At 42.9% G+C, this 17788-nt stretch overlaps 1 protein-coding gene across 10 annotated transcripts in view; it reads right to left on the reverse strand.

The window, feature by feature from the left end:
• Positions 1-17788, reverse strand: part of LOC110488032 (engulfment and cell motility protein 1) — a 212112-nt gene that overhangs the window by 38765 nt on the left and 155559 nt on the right. The window lies entirely within an intron of this gene.

Below are 17788 nucleotides of genomic sequence, written 5' to 3' on the forward strand. Positions count from 1 at the left end.
TCATGACCTGAGACGTGACTGGTGTTCTGTAACCAGCAGATTCTGTCAGTGTCAGGCAGCATAACCAACCACACACACACGCGCGCACACGCACACACAATCTGGAAGACACAGCTGATGCTACACACACAACAAAGAAACACACACCTATACAAGGTAAAGGTAGTCTCTCTCTCTCTCACACACACACAGATTCACCTCTTCAAGGAGAAGAAAATATCAATCTTCTTTACCACAACTTTTAGGACCCTTTGTTACAAAGCATCTGGGCTCATGGGTGTAACACTGCAGTCCTAGTCTGCATCACAAATGATGCACTACTGTTGACAAGGGCTCATATGGTTGTGGTCAAAAGTAGTGCACAGAATAGGGAATAGGGTGCCATTTGGGAACTAAACAAGAGCAGTGTCGGTTGCAGATATGCATGCTAAGGGCAATTACTACACACACAACCAGTGTAGTTCTGCTCATTCATGACCACTGTGGTGATGTACAGCTAACTCTATCCTTCCCATGTTAGACAACCCAGCCTTCTGATTCAATCTATATCAGCATCTTCATCCATCTAAATGTCCTCCTCTGTCTGTCATATTGCTATGTGCCACCAGACATCACATCCTAACCCTACCACAACATGACATCGAAATGTCTGTCTCCATCTCTGTTCAAATAGCTCGCTGCTGATTGCTGCTTGATTACCCCAAACATTATTTGTGTGCACAGCATTGGCCTTCTCAGCGTGTGGCGAGGCTGCCTGCTCTGACAGATGAGAGATGCCCCCCTAAGGCCACAGTGTACAGCATAGCTCCCTCTCCCCTACCTCGTTCCCCTCCATCCTCCCCATATCTGCAAGGGGAGGGGTTGAGCCTACCCCCCCCCCCCCCCCCCCCCAGAAACCTTGTTAGGATGGAAGGAGGCAGACAGGCAGAGAGATGGGACATCAACAGCTGGTCTGACATCGCTAAAGGAACGGAACAGGGGAGACATTGAGAGAGAGAGAGAGAGAGAGAGGTGTAGAGAGAGGTGTGGAGAGAGAGAGAGAGGTGTGTAGAGAGAAGAGTATTGATGTAAAAAAAAACAGGTGGAGATTGTGTATGTGGAGGAAAAAGGTGGAAAAACAGAGATGGAGAAATTGTAGGTGGGAGGGAGAGAAAACCTGCCTGGAATGTGTGGTCACTGTGCTGGAGGAGAGGAGACTGACTGAAGGTCTATGGGGAGGTGGTGGGCTATGCTTTGCCTCTCACTGCTCTAGCTGCCTCTCAGAGCTAGACACAGATTATTAGGTACACCACCCCATTCACGAAAATGGTTCGCTCCTACAGACAGTGAGTCACGAGGCAGTGGCTTGCTATATAAAGCAGGCAGACAGGCATCGAGGCATTCAGTTACTGTTCGATTGAATGTTAGAATGGGCAAAACTAGTGACCTAAGCGACTTTGAGCGTAGTATGATTGTCGGTGTCAGGTGCACCTGTTCCAGTATCTCAGAACATCCAGCCTCCAGGGCTTTTCACGCACGACAGTGTCTAGGTTTTACCGAGAATGGTGCGACAAACAAAAATCCACTCAGCGGCATTCCTGTGGGCGAAAACAGCTTAGTGATGAGAGGCTGAAGAAGAATGGCAAGAATTGTGCAAGCTAACGGACGGGCCACAAACAGGCTATTGCAGCAGACGACCACACCAGGTTCCACTCCTATCAGCTAAAAACAAGAATAAGCGGCTCCAGTGGGCACGCCATCACCAACACTGGACAATTGAGGAGTGGAAAACAATCTATTGCCCCATTCTGTCTGATGTCAATAGTACAGGCTGGTGGCAGTGTTGTAATGGTGTGGGGCTTGTTTTCCTGGCACATGTTAAGTCCCTTGATACTAATTGAGCAATGTTTCCATACCCCCAAAACTTCAGACTGTTCTGGAGGCAAAGGGGTGTCCAGCCCGGTACTAGATGGGTGTACCTAATAAACCACCACTACACATCTCTGAGACATCATCTAGCCTAAGCTAAACTACCTCCCTCTGTTGGGGATATGGAGCCCAATTCAACATCAGCTGAACTACCTCCCTCTGTTGGGGAAATGAAGCCCAATTCAACATTAGGCTACACATGACAATACATAATGTATCAAAAAATGTTGCAGAACCCGGTCATTGTTAGCCAGGCTTAGGTACTAAATGTCATTGGAATCTACTCAGTGGACAAGAGAGGCCACATCATAACATGCTTGCACAGCAGCAGGGAGACAATAGGTCGAGGAGGAGGCTTGCCTGCAGCCCAGCACCAGTAATAATCGAGGCTTGTGAGGATTTCTATTTGGATAATCCAACAATCCAAATGTGAATGGAGTCTTCTAGACCAGTGGTTCCCAAACTTTTTATAGTCCTGTACCCTTTCAAACATTCAACCTCCAGCTGTGTACCTCCAGCACTATGGTCAGCGCACTCTCAAATTTGTTTTTTGCCATCATTGTAAGCCTGCCACACACACACTATACAATACATTTATTAAACATAAGAATGAGTGTGACTTTTTGTCAAAACCCGGCTCGTGGGAAGTGACAAAGAGCTCTTATAGGACCAGGGCACAAATAATAATATAATAATAATCAATAATTTTGCTCTTTATTTAGCCATCTTACATATAAAACTGTATTGCCAGCAGCATACCACCCTGCATACCACTGCTGGCTTGCTTCTGAAGCTAAGCAGGGTTGGTACTGGTCAGTTCCTGGATGGGAGACCAGATGCTGCTGGAAGTAGTATTGGAGGGCCAGTAGGAGGCACTCTTTCCTCTGGTCTAAAAAAATATCCCAATGCCCCAGGGCAGTGATTGGGGACACTACCATGTGTAGGGTGCCGTCTTTCGGATGGGACGTTAAATGGGTGTCCTGACTCTTTGAGGTCATTAAAGATCCCATGGCACTTATCGTAAGAGTAGGGATGTTAACCCCGGTCCTGGCTAAATTCCCATTCTGGCCCTCAAACCATCACGGTCATCTAATAATCCCCAGTTTACAATTGGCTCATTCATCCATCTCCTCTGTAACTATTCTCCAGGTCGTTGCTGCAAATGAGAACGTGTTCTCAGTCAACTTACCTGGTAAAATAACAAATAAATAAATAAATTTGCTCATCGAAAATTGTGAATAACTCACCACAGGTTAATGAAAAGGGTGTGCTTGAAAGGATGCACATAACTCTGCAATGTTGTATTGGAGAGAGTCTCAATCTTAAATCATTTCCCACACACAGTCTGTGCCTGTAATTAGTTTTCATGCTAGTGAGGGCCGAGAATCAACTGTCACATACGTCGGAAGTTTACATACACTTTGGTTGGAGTCATTAAAACTTGTTTTTCAACCACTCCACAAATGTCTTGTTCACAAACTATAGTTTTGACAAGTTGGTTAGGACATCTACTTTGTGCATGACACAAGCCATTTATCCAACAATTGTTTACAGACAGATTATTTAACTTATCATTCACTGTATCACAATTCCAGTGGGTCAGAAGTTACATACACTAAGTTGACTGTGCCTTTAAACAGCTTGGAAAATTCCAGAAAATTATGTCATGGCTTTAGAAGCTTCTGATAGGATAATTGACATAATTTGAGTAAATTAGAGGTGTACTTGTGGATGTATTTCAAGGCCTACCTTCAAACTCAGTGCCTCTTGCTTGACATCATGGAAAAATCAAAAGAAATCAGCCAAGAACTCAGAAAGAAAATTGTGGACCTCCACAAGTCTGGTTCATCCTTGGGAGCAATTTCCAAATGCCTGAAGGTACCACGTTCATCTGTACAAACAGTAGTATGCAAGTATAAACACCATGGAACCACGTAGCCGTCATACTGCTCAGGAAGGAGACGCGTTCTGTCTCCTAGAGATGACCTACGTTGATGCGAAAAGTGCAAATCAATCCCAGAACAACAGCAAAGGACCTTGTGAAGATGCTGGAGGAAACAGGTACAAAAGTATCTATATCCACAGTAAAACGAGTCGTATATCGACATAACCTGAAAGGCCGCTCAGCAAGGAAGAAGCCACTGCTCCAAAACCGCCATAAAAAAGCCAGACTACGGTTTGCAACTGCACATGGGGACAAAGATTGTACTTTTTGGAGAAATGTCCTCTGGTCTGATGAAACAAAAATATAACTGTTTGGCCATAATGACCATTGTTATGTTTGGAGGACAAAAGGGGAGGTTTGCAAGCCGAAGAACACCATCCCAACCTTGAAGTACAGAGGTGGCAGCATCATGTTGTGGGGGTGCTTTGCTGCAGGAGGGACTGGTGCACTTCACAAAATAGATGGCATCACGAGGCAGGAAAATTATGTGGATATATTGAAGCAACATCTCAAGACATCAGTCAGGAAGTTAAAGCTTGTTCGCAAATGGGTCTTCCAAATGGACAATGACCCCAAGCATACTTTCAAAGTTGTGGCAAAATGGCTTAAAGGACAACAAAGTCAAGGTTTGGAGTGGCCATCACAAAGCCTTGACCTCAATCCTATAGACAATTTGTGGGCAAAACTGAAACAGCGTGTATGAGCAAGGAGGCCTACAAACCTGACTCAGTAACAGCAGCTCTGTCAGTAGGAATGGGACAAAATTCACCCAACTTATTGTGGGAAGCTTGTGGAAGGCTACCCGAAATGTTTAACCCAAGTTAAACAATTTAAAGGCAATGCTACCAAATACTAATTGAGTGTATGTAAACTTCTGACCCACTGGGAATGTGAAGAAAGAAATAAAAGCTGAAATAAATCATTCTCCCTACTATTATTCTGTCATTTCACATTCTTAAAATGAAGTGAGGATTGACCACAAGTTCTCAATGGGATTAAGGTCTGGGCAATTTCCTGGCCATGGACCCAAAATATCAATGTTTTGTTCCCCCGAACCACTTTGTTATCACTTTTGCCTTATGGCAAGGTGCTCCATCATGCTGGAAAAGGCATTGTTCATCACCAAACTCAGAGGATGTGTTGGTACCATTCTTTATTCATGGCTATGTTTTTAGGCAGAATTGTGAGTGAGCCCACTCCCTTGGCTGAGAAGCAACCCCCACACATGGTCTCAGGATGCTTTACTGTTGGCATGACACAGGACTGATGGTAGCGCTCACCTTGTCTTTTCCAGACAAGCTTTTTTCCAGATGCCCCAAACAATCAGAAAGGGGATTCAGAGAAAATGACTTTACCCCAGTCCTCAGCAGTCCAATCCCTGTACCTTTTGCAGAATATCAGTCTGTCTCTGATGTTTTCCTGGAGAGAAGTGGCTTCTATGTTGCCCTTCTTGACACCAGGCCATCCTCCAAAAGTCTTCGCCTGACTGTGCGTGCAGATGCACACACAACTGCCTGCTGCCATTCCTGAGCAAGCTCTGTACTGGTGGTGCCCCGATCCCACAGCTGAATCAACTTTAGGAGACGATCCTGGCGCTTGCTGGACTTTCTTGGGCGCCCCGAAGCCTTCTTCACAACAATTGAACCGCTCTCTTTGAAGTTCTTGATGATCCGATAAATGGTTGATTTAGGTGCAATCTTACTGGCAGCAATATCCTTGCCTGTGAAGCCCTTTTTGTGCAAAGCAATGATGATGGCACGTGTTTCCTTGCAGGTAACCATGGTTGACAGAGGAAGAACAATGATTCCAAGCACCACCCTCCTTATGAAGCTTCCAGTCTGTTATTCGAACTCAACCAGCATGACAGAGTGATCTCCAGCCTTGTCCTCGTCAACACTCACACCTGTGTTAACGAGAGAATCACTGACATGATGTCAGCTGGTCCTTTTGTGGCAGGGCTGAAATGCAGTGGAAATGTTTTGGGGGGATTCAGTTCATTTGCATGGCAAAGAGGGACTTTGCAATTAATTACAATTCATCTGATCACTCTTCATAACATTCTGGAGTATATGCAGATTGCCATCATAGAAACTAAGGCAGCAGACTGTGAAAATGTATATTTGTGTCATTCTCAACACTTTTGGCCACAACTGTACAGATACCAACACATCTTGATCACCAAAGTCTATTTGATGTCACAAAGCTATCCAGTACTTTAAAAATATCCTCTCCTGATTCCAGAAGAGGATGTATTTCTTAATTGATGCCCCATAAATGTAACGGACATATACCAGGAGCTGTGCCAGGTCTGTTGACTCATCCAGATGTAACGCATAGAATTCACTGGCTTGTATGCGAAGCAGTAATTATTTCAAAACATCTCCTGCCATGTCACTGATGCATCGTGAAACAGTGTTGTTTGATGAAGTCATTGTCTATAGTTTTTTTGGCCTTTTCCACCGGGCATTGTCCCAGCCATATCTGTGGCAGCAGGAAGAATTAAGTCCTCCACAATAGTATGAGGCTTGCCTGTCCTAGCCACTCAGGAACTCACCATATATGACGCTTCTAGCCCCTTCTTATTAATGGTATCTGTTGCTTTTATACATGTCTTACTACTCGAAAGTTGTCTGTATTCTCGCTCAAAAAACTCCTGTGGCTTATTTTTCAAATTGTCATATTTCGTTTCTAAATGTCTGCACACGAGTGGTTTCCCGCCAGAGAGTAACGGTTAATGTGATTGGATGTTAATTATTTGACTAGGCTACCTGTATTTGACATTGTGTTGTTATTTCGCTGAACACTAGATGGTTACATTTTATTTTTGGAAGTGAAATGAGGCTACTCAGGTGAGAAAAAACCTCACCCAAATGTATAGCCCCGTTGGGAAATATAAATGTACTGTTTAAAAATGTGAAGAAAAAATATATAAAAAACATAAATAAATATGATTCACATAAAAAAATTAAAAAAATTTAAAAAAAATATATATATTTTTTTTTAATAATGTGAATCACATTTTTATTTGGCATACCCCCAACGGCATTGCGCATACCCCCCAGTTTGGGAATACCTGTTCTTGACAAAGCAGATTATCCCCGGGGTAGCTATAGCTACAGTAACCATGGCAAAGACAATCATCTTGTTGTTTTATATTGCTACAGTATATACACCTCCGAAAATTACAATTGGCTCAGAACAGGGCAGTACGGCTGGCCCTTAAATGTACACGGAGAGCTAACATTAATCATATGCATGTAAATCTCTCATGGCTCACAGTGGAGGAGAGATTGACTTCATCACTACTTGTTTTTGTAAGAAGTATTGACATGCTGAATGCACGAGGTGTCTGTTTAAACTACTAGCACACAGCTTGGACACTCATGCACACCCCACAAGACATGCCACAAGATGTGTGGTAGTAGAGTAGTGGCCTAAGGGAACACAATGTGTTGTGAAAAGTGTTATAAAATGTAATGTCATGTATTTTCAATTGTATATAACTGCCATAATGTTTGCCTTGGCAGCAGCTAATGGGGATCCGTAATAAATACAATACAAATGAACATCTGTCCATGGCAATGTTAGACATGAAATGTGTGCATTATTTAAACATACTAACACATATGGCATTTATAATTTGCTAGCCGAGGCTAATATGGTGGATAGCAGTGGTCCATTCCTCCATTGGTAGGAAAGTGGGTAGTAGTATACAATGCTAAACCTTATTCACAATGTGTACTATCGCCACCACTTCCCTCTGCTTTGTCTGTGTTCACAAAGACAGCTTCAGACTGGGCTTTAGGCTCTGTGTTTGCTGAGATTGGGAGGCTTTTAATCAGAAGGCTGAGATGGGCTGCTCTAACCTGATTATGCCTCACAGAGTCGCACGCACGCATACACACACACACACACACACACACACACACACACACACTACCCAGCACTGCCCCATCTGTCCTATGAGCATTGCTCTGCTACTCTCCACTCTTCTCCGCAGCCAAGCAACAACAAACAACCCCCTCCCCTGCTCCTCCTTTTCCCTCTCTCCATCCCTCCATTCTAATCAGCAGCCCCTGCTCTTCTCCTTCACTCTCTTCTCTCTAGAGGTGGATAAAGCATGTCAGCCAGTGTCTTGTACTTACCTGTAATTGTCACCTCCATGGCTGCTGCTGCCACGCTGTGCTTCATAATGACTGACAGCAGAACCTCGACTGCACCGAGATGAGAGGAGCAGCTAACGAGTTTAGAGAGGAAGCAAAGAACAGAGGGATAGAGAGAGGGAAAGAGAGGGGATGCAATGGCAGATGGTCCCCTGGTAGAGTGATAGAGCGATGCTAACGGTTGCTAACGGAGCTGGCTGGGCTCTAGCCACAGGCGTGAGGTGCGTTGTCGTGGCGATTGTGGTCAAGGAGGGCGCCGCTCGTCCTCCTGCCTGCCTGCCTCACAAGATCTACCAGTCTGGGAGGATCACCAGGCAGCCCCGCTTATGTTGATCTCAGCATTTAAGCCCGATTGGATGCACGCCACGGTGGTATCAGCCAATAGACTTGCAGCTGGGGATCACATGGGCTGTGGTGGTGTGTATGTGTGTGGAGGGGGGGGGGGGGGGTTAAAGAGGGGGAGGGGAGGAGAATGAGTGAGAGCCTCTACATCAGTACTATTCTGCATGGATGCACAGAGCTGGAGGTTTTCTAGTCGCGGGGCGCAGCAAGCCCCTCATCACAGACAGCCGTTTGGATAAAGAGACACAGGGCATTACCATAGACACAGTCACACACGCATAGACACAGTCACAGAAATAGACACAGGCACACACGCATCAGCATGCAGGAACACACACACACACACACACCAGCATGCAGGAACACACACAGACACAGTGAGAGAAGAGAAGCGCCTCCATCTTGCCAAAGTGGAGCCAGTGCAGTGCAGCGGTGGCAATTGGAGTGGGGTTGCTATGGAAACAGAGGAAACTGTTGCCTGTCCGTTCTGTTGGTCGGAGTGGAGAAAGAGTAGAGTAGAATACAGAGTAAAGAGTAGAGTAGAGAGTAGAGTAGAATAGAGAGTAGAGTGGAATAGAGAGTAGAGTAGAGAGTCGAGTAGAGTAGAGTAGAATACAGAGTAAAGAGTAGAGTAGAGAGTAGAGTAGAGAGTACAATACAGAGTATCGAGTAGAGTGGAGGAGAGAGTAGTCAAGAGTAGAGTAGAGAGTAGAGTAGAGAGTAGAGTAGAGTGTAGAGTAGAGTAGAATACAGAGTAAAGAGTAGAGTAGAGAGTACAATACAGAGTATCGAGTAGAGTGGAGGAGAGAGTAGTCAAGAGTAGAGTAGAGAGTAGAGTAGAGAGTAGAGTAGAGTAGAGTGTCGAGTAGAGTAGAGTAGAATACAGAGTAAAGAGTAGAGTAAAGAGTAGAGTAGAGTAGAGTAGAGAGTAAAGAGTAGAGTAGAGAGTAGAGTAGAGAGTACAATACAGAGTATCGAGTAGAGTGGAGGAGAGAGTAATCAAGAGTTGAGTTGAGAGTAGAGTAAAGAGTATACTAAAGAGTAGAGTAGAGTAGAGAGTATACTAAAGAGTAGAGTAGAGAGTAGACTAAATAGTAGAGTAGAGAGTAGACTAAAGAGTACAGTAGAGAGTAGACTAAAGAGTAGAGAGTAGACTAAAGAGTAGAGTAGAGAACAGAGTAGGTAGATTGTAGGGTAGAGTGTATAGAGTAGAGTGAAGAGTAGAGAGTATAGAGTAGAATAACGAGTAGAGAGTAAAGTAGAGTAAATAGTAGAGTGTAGAGTAGAGAGTAAAGAGTAGAGAGTAGAGTATAGAGTAAAGAGTAGAGTGTAGAGTAGAGAGTATAGAGTAAATAGTAGAGTGTAGAGTAGAGAGTAAAGAGTAGAGAATAGAGTAGGGTAGAGTGTAGAGTAGAGTGTAGAGTAGAGAGTAAGGAGTTAAGAGTAGAGTGTATACTAAAGAGTAGAAAGTAAAGAGTAGAGTAAATAGTAGAGAGTATAGTAAAGAGTAGTGTAGAGAGTAAAGAGTAGAGAGCAGAGTAGAGAGTAAAGAGTATACAAAAGAGTGTAGAGTAGAGTAGAGAATAAAGAGCATACTAAAGAGTGTGGTGTAGAGTGTAGAGTAGAGAGTATACTGAAAAGTAGAGTGTAGAGTAAAGATTCGAATAGAGAGTTAAGATTTGAATAGAGTGTAGAGTAGAGAGTAAAGTAGAGTAAATAGTAGAGTGTAGAGTAGAGTAGAGAGTAAAGAGTAGAGAGTAGAGAGTATAGAGTAAAGAGTAGAGTGTAGAGTAGAGTAGAGCGTATAGATTAAAGAGTAGAGTGTAGAGTAGAGAGTATAGAGTAAAGAGTAGAGAGTTAAGAGTAGAGTGTATACTAAAGAGTAGAAAGTAAAGAGTATAGTACATAGTAGAGAGTATAGTAAAGAGTAGTGTAGAGAGTAAAGAGTAGAGAGCAGAGTAGGGAGTAGAGAGTATAGAGTAAAAAGTAGAGTAAAGAGTATATTGTATATTGAGTATATTGAGAGTAGATAGTATACTAAAGAGTAGAGTGTAGAGTAGAGAGTATAGAGTAGAGTAGAGAGTATATAGAGTAAAGAGTAGAGAGTATATAGAGTAAAGAGTAGAGAGTAAAGTAGAGAGTATATATAGTAAAGAGTAGAGAGTATATAGAGTAAAGAGTAGAGAGTATATAGAGTAAAGAGGAGAGTGTAAAGTAGAGTACAGAGTAGAGATTAGAGTAGAGTAAAGAGTAGAGTAGAGTAGAGAGTAAAGAGTAGTGTAGAGTGTAGAGTAGAGTAAAGAGTAGAGTAGAGAGTAAAGAGCAGAGAGTAGAGTAAAGAGTAGAGTAGAGATTAAAGTAGAGTGTAGAGTAGAGTAAAGAGTAGAGTAGAGAGTAAAGTGGTAGAGAGTAGAGTGTAGAGTAAAGAGTAGAGTAAAGAGTAGAGTGAAGAGTAGAGTGTAGAGTAGAGAGTAAAGAGTAGAGTAAAGAGTAGAGTGTAGAGTAGAGAGTATAGAGTAAAGAGTAGATTGTAGGGTAGAGAGTATAGAGTAAAGAGTAGAATGTAGAGTAGAGAGTATAGAGTAGAATAAAGAGTAGAGAATAAAGTAGAGTAAATAGTAGAGTGTAGAGTAGAGAGTAAAGAGTAGAGAGCAGAGTAGTGTAGAGTGTAGAGTAGAGTGTAGAGTAGAGTGTAGAGTAGAGTAGAGAGTAAGGAGTTAAGAGTAGAGTGTATACTAAAGAGTAGAAAGTAAAGAGTAGAGTAAATTGTAGAGTATAGTAAAGAGTAGTGTAGAGAGTAGAGAGCAGAGTAGAGAGTAAAGAGTATACAAAATAGTGTAGAGTAGAGTGTGAAGAGTATAGTAGAGAATAAAGAGTATACTAAAGAGTGTGGAGTAGAGAGTATACTAACGAGTAGAGTGTAGAGTGGAGAGTATACTGAAAAGTAGAGTGTAGAGTAAAGATTCGAATAGAGAGTAAAGATTTGAATAGAGTGTATAGAGTAGAGAGTATAGAGTAAAGAGTAGAGTAAAGAGTATATTGTATATTGAGTATATTGAGAGTAGATAGTATACTAAAGAGTAGAGTGTAGAGTAGAGAGTATATAGTAGAGTAGAGAGTATATAGAGTAAAGCGTAGAGAGTATATAGAGTAAATAGTAGAGAGTAAAGTAGAGAAGATAGAGTAAAGAGTAGAGTATATAGAGTAAAGAGGAGAGAGTAAAGTAGAGGAAAGAGTAGAGATTAGAGTAGACTGTAGAGTAGAGTGTAGAGTAGAGTAAAGAGTAGAGTGTAGAGTAGAGTAGAGAGTAGAGTAAAGAGTAGAGTGTAGAGTAGAGTGTAGAGTAAAGAGTGTACAGTAGAGTAGAGAGTAGAGTAAATAGAGTAGAGTAAAGAGTAGAGAGTAAAGAGTAAAGAGTAGAGTGTAGAGAGTAAAGAGTAGAGTAGACTAAAGAGTAGAGTAGAGAGTAGACTAAAGAGTAGAGTGTAGAGAGTAAAGAGTAGAGTAGACTAAAGAGTAGAGTAGAGAGTAGACTAAAGAGTAGAGTAGAGTAGAGTGTACAGTAGAGTGTATAGAGTAGAGTAGAGTAGAGAGTAGAGTAAATAGAGTAGAGTAAAGAGTAGCGTGTAGAGAGTAAAAAGTAGAGTGTAGAGAGTAAAGAGTAGAGTAGACTAAAGAGTAGAGTAGAGAGTAGACTAAAGAGTAGAGTAGAGAGTAGACTAAAGAGTAGAGTAGAGAGTAGACTAAAGAGTAGACTAGAGAAGAGAGTAGACTAAAGAATAGACTAGAGAGTAGACTAGAGAAGAGAGTAGACTAGAGAATAGACTAGAGAAGAGAGTAGACTAGAGAGTAGACTAGAGAAGAGAGTAGAGTAGGATGGGATGTGGTTGTGTTATCTTTTAGATCTGATATCAAAATCTGCTCTTGATGGAAAAGAAGATTCTGATTTAAAAATACATCTATTTAAAAAAGAATATGAAAGCATGAAACCCTTGCCTGTCTTTTTAAGGCAACCTTACATTCATAACAGACACAACTAATCAATATAATCATTGTTATGATAATTATTGGATGAGACTGCTGCTTGTGGGTTCTGCTACAGGGCACATGCATACTGGGTTCTGCTACAGGGCACATGCATACTGGGTTCTGCTATTGGGAACATGCATACTGCTCTAGTCTATGCCTTCTATGACCCACAGACAAACCATGGTTGTCACCCATGGTCAAATGATTACACAAGACAAACAGAAGGGCCATGTCCAGAATGACCATCCATTTCTAAATAGAACTCTGCGCTGCTCCACATGTTTCTGTGTCATAAGGATGACTATAGCCATATGTGCTGATGGGTACATTGTGACTGTTCTCCAGTCTGGAACAGCAGCAGGCCTCTCTTTCTCTCCTCCTCCTTAGTGACAGTCTCCTCCTCTCTACCACCTCTCCCTCTCATCAGTGACAGTCACCTCTCTACCACCTCATCAGTGACAGTCTCCTCCTCTCTACCACCTCTCCTTCTCATCAGTGACAGTCTCCTCTCTACCACCTCTCCTCCTCATCAGTGACAGTCTCCTCTCTTACCACCTCTCCTCCTCATAATTGACAGTCTCCTCTCTACCACCTCTCCTCCTCATCAGGGACAGTCTCCTCCTCTCTACCACCTCTCCTCCTCATAATTGACAGTCTCCACTCTACCACCTCTCCTCCTCATCAGGGACAGTCTCCTCCTCTCTACCACTTCTCCTCCTCATCAGTGACAGTCTCCTCCTCTCTACCACTTCTCCTCCTCATCAGTGACAGTCTCCTCCTCTCTACCACTTCTCCTTCTCAGTGACAGTCTCCTCTCTACCAACTCTCCTCCTCATAATTGACAGTCTCCACTCTACCACCTCTCCTCCTCATCAGGGATAGTCTCCTCCTCTCTACCACCTCTCATCCTCATCAGTGACAGTCTCCTCCTCTCTACCACTTCTCCTCCTCATCAGTGACAGTCTCCTCTCTACCACCTCTCCTCCTCAGTGACAGTCTCCTCTCCACCACCTCTCCTTCTCAGTGACAGTCTCCTCTCTACCACCTCTCCTCCTCATAATTGACAGTCTCCTCTCTACCACCTCTCCTCCTCATAATTGACAGTCTCCACTCTACCACCTCTCCTCCTCATCAGGGATAGTCTCCTCCTCTCTACCACCTCTCATCCTCATCAGTGACAGTCTCCACTCTACCACCTCATCAGGGATAGTCTCCTCCTCTCTACCACTTCTCCTCCTCATCAGTGACAGTCTCCTCCACTCTACCACCTCTCCTCCTCAGTGACAGTCTCCTCTCCACCACCTCTCCTTCTCAGTGACAGTCTCCTCTCTACCACCTCTCCTCCTCATAATTGACAGTCTCCACTCTACCACCTCTCCTCCTCATCAGGGATAGTCTCCTCCTCTCTACCACTTCTCCTCCTCATCAGTGACAGTCTCCTCCTCTCTACCACTTCTCCTCCTCAGTGACAGTCTCCTCCTCTCTACCACCTCATCAGTGACAGTCTCCTCTCTACCACCTCATCAGTGACAGTCTCCTCCTCTCGACCACCTCTCCTCCTCATCAGTGACAGTCTCCTCCTCTCTGAGATCTCTCCTCCTCATCAGTGACAGTCTCCTCCCTACCACCTCATCAGTGACAGTCTCCTCCTCTCTACCACCTCTCCTCCTCATCAGTGACAAATCTCTTCATCAGTGACAGTCACCTCCTCATCACTGACAGTCTCCTCCTCTCTACCACCTCTCCTCCTCATCAGGGACAGTCTCCTCTTCTCTTCCTCCTCAGTGAGACACACCTCCCCTCATCAGTGACAGTCTCCTCCTCTCTTCCTCTTCTCCTCCTCCGCTCTCCCTCTCCTCCTCTGTGAGATACTCTCCTCTTCCTCAGTGAGACAGTCTCCTCCTCTCTTCCTCTGTGAGACCAGGCACGTGTACAGATAGGGCCCTTTCTGTACAGGGAACAGGCCCTTTTTCCCCCCAGTATCCAAAGTGCCCTTTTGGGTGGTGGTATAATTTCCCCAAAAACATGTATCCTTTTTTTGGGTCATTGCTGTTCTAAACCCACTGCCTGCAAGTTGTGGTTAAATTCACCCGCCCCAGACTAATCTAGTAATACAGCTAGCCATTTTGTCAACTGTAACATATGGAAGCCTAAGGATTCTGCTGAATAACAACATTATTAGTAATCATCAGTGATTACCATGCTTTCTTTACTGGCTTATTTAGGGAATGGTAAGCTATAGTAAAGTATTTATATTTATTATGGATACCCATTAGCTGCTACTCTTCCTGGGGTCTTGCAAAATAAAGGCAGTTATACAATTTAAAACATTACAATACATTCACAACAGATTTCACAACACATTAAGTGTGTGCCCTCAGGCCCCTACTCTACTACCACATATCTACAACACAAAATCCATGTGTATAGTGCGTATGTTATCATGTGTGTGTATGCACGTTCTGTGCCTGTTTGTGTTGCTTCACAGTCCCCACTGTACCAAAGGTGTATTTGCATCTTTTTAAAAAACCTCTAGTGACTCCCAAATCCGCATGCGGGAGCATAATCATCGCCTGAAACTAATTAGCATAACGCAGCGGACATAAATATCCCTAGAAAATATTCCTATTCATGAAAATCACAAATTAAATATATTGAGACACAGCTTAGCCTTTTGTTAATCACCCTGTCATCTCAGATTTTCAAAATATGCTTTACAGCCAACGCTAGACAAGCATTTGTGTAAGTTTATCATAGCCTAGCATAGCATTATGCCTTGCTAGCAGCAGGCAACCTTGTCACGGAAATCAGAAAAGCAATCAAATTAAATCGTTTACCTTTGATGAACTTCAGATGTTTTCACTCACGAGACTCCCAGGTAGATAGCCAAAGTTAATTTATTCCCCAAATTTTATTTTTGTAGGCGAAACAGCTCCGTTTGTTCAACAACGTTTGGCTGAGAAATCGCCCAGAAATTGCGGTCACCACAACGCCGAAAAATATTCCAAATTAGCTCCATAATATCGACAGAAACATGGCAAACGTTGTTTAGAATCCATCCACAAGGTGTTTTTCTAATATCTATTCGATAATATATCCGTCGGGACAATTCGTTTTTCTCTAGGAACGATTGGAGTAATGGCTAACTCTGTATTTTATGCGAGAATATCTCTCGGAGCCACCATGTGACCACTTACGCAATGTGGCCGCCTACGGCTATTCTAACACAAATGCGTAAAACTACGTCACAGTGTTGCAGACACCTTGGGGAATATGTAGAAAGCGTAAGCTCATTGATGGTACATTCACAGCCAAATAGGGAGTCATTGGAACGCAGCGCTTTCAAAACCTGGGGCACTTCCGGATTGGATTTTTCTCAGGCTTTCGCCTGCAACATCAGTTCTGTTATACTCACAGACAATATCTTTACAAGTTTGGAAACGTTAGAGTGTTTTCCATCGAAAGCGGTCAATTATATGCATATTCTAGCATCTTTTCCTGACAAAATATCCCGTTTAAAACGTGAATGTTTTTTTTCCAAAAATTAAAATACTGCCCCCTAGCACCAAGAGGTTATTAAAAAAATCACATTTTACTGCTGGCATGAGTTACTTGATGTGGAATAGAGTTCCATGTAGTCATGGCTCTATGTAGTACTGTGTGCCTCCCATAGTCTGTTCTGGACTTGGGGACTGTGAAGAGACATCTGGTGACATGTCTTGTGGGGTATGCATGGGTGTCCGAGCTGTGTGCCAATAGTTCAAACAGACAGCTCGGTGCATTCAACATGTCAATTACAAATACGGGATGTGATGAAGTCAATCTCTCCTCCACTTTCAGCCAGGAGAGATTGACATTCATATTATTAATGCCAGCTCTCTGTGTACATCCAAGAGCCAGTCGTGCTGCCCTGTTCTGAGCCAATGGCAATTTTCCTAAGTCCCTCTTTGTGGTACCTGACCACACGACTGAACAGAAGTTCAGGTGCAACCAAACTAGGGCCTGAAGGACCTGCCTTGTTGATAGTGTTGTTAAGAAGGCTTTATGGAGAACAGACTTCTCCCCATCTTAGCTACTGTTGTATCAACAGTTTACAATCCTGGGTTACTCCAAGCAGTTTAGTCACCTCAACTTTGCTCAATTTCAACATGATTTATTACAAGATTTAGTTGAGGTTTAGTGAATGATTTGTCTCAAATACAATGCTTTTAGTTTTAAATATTTAGGACTAACTTATTCCTTGCCACCCATTCTGAAACTAACTGCAGCTCTTTGTTAAGTGTTGAAGTAATTTCAGTCGCTGTAGTAGCTGACATGTATAGCGTTGAGTCATCTGCATACATAGACACACTGGCTTTACTCAAAGCCAGTGTGGCATGTCGTTAGTAAAGACTGAAAAAAGTAACGGGACTAGACAGCTGCCCTGGGGAATTCCTGATTCTACCTGGATTATGTTGAAGGCTTCCATTAAAGAACATCCTCTGTGTTCTGTTAGACAGTTAACACTTCATCCACAATATAGCAGGGGGATGAAAAGTCATAACACATACGTTTTTCAAGCAGCAGACTATGATCGATAATGTCTAAAGCTGCACTGAAGTCGAACAAAACAGCCCCCACAAATCTTTTATCATCAATTTCTCTCAGCCAATCATCAGTAATTTGTGTAAGTGCTGTGCTTGTTGAATGTCCTTCCTTATAAGCGTGCTGAAAGTCTGTGGTCAATTTGTTTACTTTAAAATAGCATTGTATCTGGTTTAACACTTTTTTCTTTGTTTACATCATCTTCCAACGCCCCTGGGATAATCTACTTTTGCTGAAGCATTATGACAACTCAACGACACAATGGTAGGGATTAACTGAGCTGTGCTTGGGTCATTGATAAGTCATTGTCTCAATTATAATTCTATGAAAGGATCCAGGAACCAAATGATTTGGGTGGATCCCATCCTCCTTATAATACAAGCTTTGTTTCCAGAAGGTATCAAAATTGTCAATGAATGTTACACCCACAGAGCTGCAGTATTCTGGTAGTCAGTTATGGAGGGATAAAAGTCTGTTGAACCGTTCAATGCCACAATTTAGGGAGGGCAGAGGGACAGATATTATGGTGCGTAATAAAGTTTATAGTAATTGTAGGCTACAGTATTTCTCATTTTCTTCTATTAATTTGCTCTCATTCCTGGCTTATTTAGGAAGTGTAGATCAGCAGCTGTATCCCTGAAGTGACCTTCAGCATCCCTGCTCCTCAATACCTTCATCCACTGAATCAAAGCTTCATTCAGGTAGGATACATAGTGGCAACAATGGAGTTGGGTTGGGTATAGTCATGGTAGGCTACAGTATTTCTCACAATCTTGTATTTTGACTGGAATTGTGTTGGTCATTGTGAAATAGTGCA

The sequence above is a fragment of the Oncorhynchus mykiss genome, chromosome 30 (assembly GCF_057628025.1).
Source record: "Oncorhynchus mykiss isolate SJ-2025 chromosome 30, ASM5762802v1, whole genome shotgun sequence".
Classification (NCBI taxonomy): Eukaryota; Metazoa; Chordata; class Actinopteri; order Salmoniformes; family Salmonidae; genus Oncorhynchus; species Oncorhynchus mykiss.